General features: G+C 46.0%; 1 protein-coding gene across 3 annotated transcripts in view; it reads left to right on the top strand.

Annotated features, from left to right (window-relative positions):
* Positions 1-5,000, top strand: part of LOC145396520 (uncharacterized) — a 23,525-nt gene that overhangs the window by 671 nt on the left and 17,854 nt on the right. The window contains exon 1 of one of the 3 annotated variants that reach the window (XM_080269897.1): position 1. This exon is cut by the window's left edge and continues 275 nt beyond it. The exons of 1 other annotated variant lie outside the window; for it this stretch is intronic. The gene's annotated coding sequence lies outside the window, so the exon portion shown is untranslated. Of the gene's footprint in view, positions 2-935; positions 1,058-5,000 lie in introns of those variants that run through there. One more of the 3 variants, XM_080269895.1, reaches the window with a different exon arrangement.

The following is a 5,000-nucleotide window of genomic DNA, read 5'->3' on the forward strand; positions in this document are numbered from 1 at the left end:
GGTGAAAGAACTAGAGTTAATTTTTTGTTCTCATCACCCATAAAGAAGAAGTTAGTGACTATTATTATTATTATTATTATTATTATTTTTCCCTCCCTAACTGGCAAATCGCATATCCAAGGAAAAACTTCAAAAAGAGAAGCAAAATGAAAAAAGTGGGGTAACTTCTTTGTATTGTCACTCACTGTCTGACCCCCCCTGTGCTGTACCGTGGGGAAAAACGCCCCCCTGTGCTGTACCGTAGGGGAAAACGCTCCCTGTGCTGTACCGTAGGGGAAAAACGCTCCCTGTGCTGTACCGTAAGGGAAAAACGCCCCCTGTGCTGTACCGTAGGGGGAAAACGCTCCCTGTGCTGTACCGTAGGGGGAAAACGCTCCCTGTGCTGTACCGTAGGGGAAAAACGCCCCCCTGTGCTGTACCGTAGGGGAAAAACGCCCCCTGTGCTGTACCGTAGGGGGAAAACGCTCCCTGTGCTGTACCGTAGGGGAAAAACGCCCCCTGTGCTGTACCGTAGGGAAAAACGCTCCCTGTGTTGTACCGTAGGGAAAAAAGCCCCCCTGTGCTGTACCGTGGGGAAAAACGTCCCCCTGTGCTGAACCGTGGGGAAAAACGTCCCCCTGTGCTGTACCGTGGGGAAAAACGCCCCCCTGTGCTGTACCGTGGGGAAAAACGTCCCCCTGTGCTGTACCGTGGGGAAAAACGTCCCCCTGTACTGTACCGTGGGGAAAAACGCCCCCCTGTGCCGTACTTAGGGAAGAAACGCCCCCTGTGTTGTACCGTAAGGAAAAACGCCCCCTGTGCTGTACTGTAGGGAAAAACGCCCCCCTGTGCCGTACTTAGGGGAGAAACGCCCCCCTGTGCTGTACCGTCCTAAGACACCCCCCCGCCCCCCCCGTGCCGCACCGTGGGGGTAGAGAGAGAGAGAGAGCGAGAGAGAGAGAGAGAGAGTATGTGTTTTAGTAACGAAGAAGAGCACGTGTGTGGACGGAAATAAACCTATACCGGCCCGCGGAAGACTGAAGTTCCCCCTCCACATTTTTCTCCCGAGTAACATCCGGTAAGGAAGTGGTCTTAGTCGTGGTCTTTGTGGTCTTATTTCCCCTGTGAACTCATTTTGGGTCTCATTTGGTCTTATCTTCCTAGTGGTCCCATCTGGTCTCATTTCCCCAGTGGTCTCATTTATGGTCTCATCTCCCAGTGGTCACATCTCCTAGTGGTCTCATCGCTGGTCTCATCTCCCAGTGGTCTCATTTCTTGTCTCATCTCCCAGTGGTCTCATTTCTTGTCTCATCTCCCAGTGGTCTCATCTCTGGCCTCATCTCCTAGTGGTCTCATCTCCCAGTGGTCTCATCTCTGGTCTCATCTCCCAGTGGTCTCATCTCTGGTCTCATCTCCCAGTGGTCTCATCTCTGGCCTCATCTCATTGGTCTCATTTCTGGTCTCATCTCCTCAGTGGTCTCATCTCTGGTCTCATCTCAGTGGGTGAAGCTTCCGTGATTACCTGGTATTTATCTTGGGCTAAAATCAGACCATCAGCAGACCCAGACCACGCTAGGGGAAGTAAACACGAGGAGGAGGAGGAGGAGGAGGAGGAGGAGGAGGAGGGGGAGGAGGCATGCAAGAGACGAACCACAGAAATTACCTTTAAAATTTACTTACTATATCTATCAATCTATCTATTTTCTATATCCATTCATCTATCTATTACCCTATCTATCCACCTACCAGTCTATCTATCTATCTATCTATCTATCTATCTGTCTGCTGTGGGAGGAGTGGAAATGAGTTACCTGAGAGAAGCATGTGAAGTTATGTGGAGAGACAGAGAAATGAGGAAATGAAGCAGTATTGTGGTGCTGACATGGATCAAGAATGAGAGAGTGACAAGGAGAGTGTATGTGTGAGGTGGACTGGGGAGGAGGAGACCGAGGATGAGACTGAGGGATGGGGTGGAAATGTATATGAGAGAAGGAGGTGCTAGTTGGAGAGAGGGCAGCCTGACAGCGGAGGACGGGGGGACATGGAGGCGATTTGTCTGTGGTCACCGCTTCCGGGATTGGTGAGAGACTTCAGATAGTAATGATGATGGAGAGAGAGAGAGAGAGAGAGAGAGAGAGAGAGAGAGAGAGAGAGAGAGAGAGAGAGAGAGAGAGAGAGAGAGAGAGAGAGAGAGAGAGAGAGAGAGAGAGAGAGAGAGAGAGATCTGTAGGCATTAACATCATGACTACTCCATATAAACCACAAGACTCGTATTCCCGTCAGTTAGGAAGCTCCCTAACACCTCTTCCCAAGCGATTTATTTTGCGTATTACATCTTGCCGTCCCCTTCTGTGTTATATACTTAAATAATTCTAATATTACTATACTCTATATATATAACGTGCAAAACTATATTACACAGCCATATCCAAAAATAAATCGCTAAGGAAAAGGTGTTAGGGAGCTTCCTTACCCGACGAGAATACGGATCCAAGATTGATAAAGGCTTGAAGACGTTTGTGAGAGGAAGAGCCTGTGTGTGTGTGTGTGTGTGTGTGTGTGTGTGTGTGTGTGTGTGTGTGTGAGAGAGAGAGAGAGAGAGAGAGAGAGAGAGAGAGAGAGAGAGAATAGTAATGTGTAATGAAAGGTGGAAAAAGATAAGGAAATTACCAAAGACGGGATGAGAGAGAGAGAGAGAGAGAGAGAGAGAGGAAGGGCGTGGCGGTAGCGCTGTGGTGTCGGGTTATGGTGTGAGTGATGACGATGGTGTCTAAATATGGAGTGCCCGCGATCCCAGTCTATGATGCTAGTCACGAAGAAGTGCAACAGATGTGATGTAGAGCCATAGCGTACTTCTCTACCACTGAGCCACGTGACATAAGCTGCAAAAGGACGAAAATCTGGGTCAAGTTAGTGTAAGAGTAGTATAGGCGTAGAATTGCCATCAGACTTCCGCGGCACTTCTTCGTGACTAGCATCATATTCGAGTGTTAATTTAGTGTTATGACTGAGTATTTGAGATGCATAGAGGGCGATTCTGGGCCAAGTTAGAGTAAAAGGAGTATAGCCCTGTGGTACTGTCTTTTTCTGCCACTGAGAGAGAGAGAGAGAGAGAGAGAGACTGGGTCAAGTTAAGGTGAAAAGAGTATGTTACCTTGAATCAGAGGACGCCTGTTTATATCTCATTTTTAACTCTCTCTCTCTCTCTCTCTCTCTCTCTCACACACACACACACACACACACACACACACACACACACACACACACACACACACACACAATTTATACAGGACCTCTGGTAGTGAAGGGGTTAATGAAGGCTGCATCTAACCCCTTCAGTTCGAAAAATTAATCCATAGGTAAAAACAAGACAAAAAAAAAAAATTAGGCATAGGAAAAATTAGTTTGGGTTGGGACTCTCTCTCTCTCTCCCTCTCTCTCTCTCTCTCTCTTTCTCTAATAGAGGGTGAACAGAGGAAGGAAAAACAAACTAAATTAAAAAAAAAAATAAACCAAGATGAATGTGACTCTAGTCAGGGCTGAAAGGGTAAAGAGGATATTGGGGGATACTGTCACTGTGTGTGTGTGTGTGTGTGTGTGTGTGTGTGTGTGTGTGTGTGTGTGTGAGAGAGAGAGAGAGAGAGAGAGAGAGAGAGAGAGAGAGAGAGAGAGAGAGATTATGTATGTACTGTACGTACGTGCGTGCGTGTGTACGTACGTTCGTATGTATGTACGTATGTGCGTGCGTGCGTACGTACGCAGTATGTATGTATGTATGCGTGTACGTATACGTACGTATAAGCATGTATGTCTGCATGTGTCTGTATACCGATGTGTGTATTTATGTGTGCATGTCTGCGTGCATGTATATGTGAGTGTATGTGTACGTCTGTGGGTGTGTGCACTTGGCTACGCTCCCTCACATCACCTTCACCATTGCCAACTAAACACTGCATTGCCCGACGACTTCATTTGCACAGCTCTCTTTGCCACTTAGTTCTCTCTGCCACTTAATTCTCTTTGGCACCTACTTCACTTCAACACTTATTTCTCCCTTCTTAAACACGACGGGACTCACTTTAGATTTTTTCCCCAACTGGAGGGGTTAGGGAAAGGGAAATTCCTATGTAGTCAGAGAGTTACATAATATTACAGCATTACACTTCCCGTCACACACACACACACACACACACACACACACACACACACACACACGCAAATAAAAGTTCTCTCACAAATTCCCATTCTCTTCATGTTTTAGTAATGAAAGGTCAGAGTGGAGAAAGTGGAGGCCTTTGTTCTGTGGTGGTGGTGGTGGAGGTGGTGTAGTGATGATGATGATGATGATGATGATGATGATGGTGTGGTGTGGTGGTGGTGATGATAATGGTGGTGCTGGTGTGGTGTGGTAGTGGTGGTGTGGTGTGGTGGTGATGTTTCCTTAATATCATGATAATTAGAGGCAATAAAGGTTCTAAATGAGAGAGAGAGAGAGAGAGAGAGAGAGAGAGAGAGAGAGAGAGAGAGAGAGAGAGAGAGAGAGAGAAATATGCGTGTTCGTGTGTGTGTGTGTGTGTGTGTGTGTGTGTGTGTGTGTGTGTGTGTGTGTGTGTGTGTGTGTGTGTATTGTCTGGCACTGGTTGTACTATACACCCTTCATAGGCGTCAGTCTCTCTCTCTCTCTCTCTCTCATATGATATTTAAGAGAAAAGACATTAAAGGAATATGTAGAGAAATGAGAAGAATATTACTAAAAAAAATATTATGAAAAATGAAATGGAATATTGAGAAGAGAAATTGGTGAAAGAAAAAAGTGTAAATAAGAGAATATATAAAGAGAGAGGATAAAGACAATTTACTCAGAACGGAATATTGAGAGAGAGAGAGAGAGAGAGAGAGAGAGAGAGAGAGAGAGAGAATAGGAATTTTTATAGACAAGAAAAATATCAAGACAACAGACAATGAAAAGGGAGAAAGACCAACACAATCCGAATAAAGAAAATATAGAAGAAAATAAAGGC

The sequence above is a fragment of the Coenobita brevimanus genome, chromosome 38 (assembly GCF_032717465.1).
Source record: "Coenobita brevimanus isolate Jiangsu-jjx chromosome 38, ASM3271746v2, whole genome shotgun sequence".
NCBI classification, from domain to species: Eukaryota; Metazoa; Arthropoda; class Malacostraca; order Decapoda; family Coenobitidae; genus Coenobita; species Coenobita brevimanus.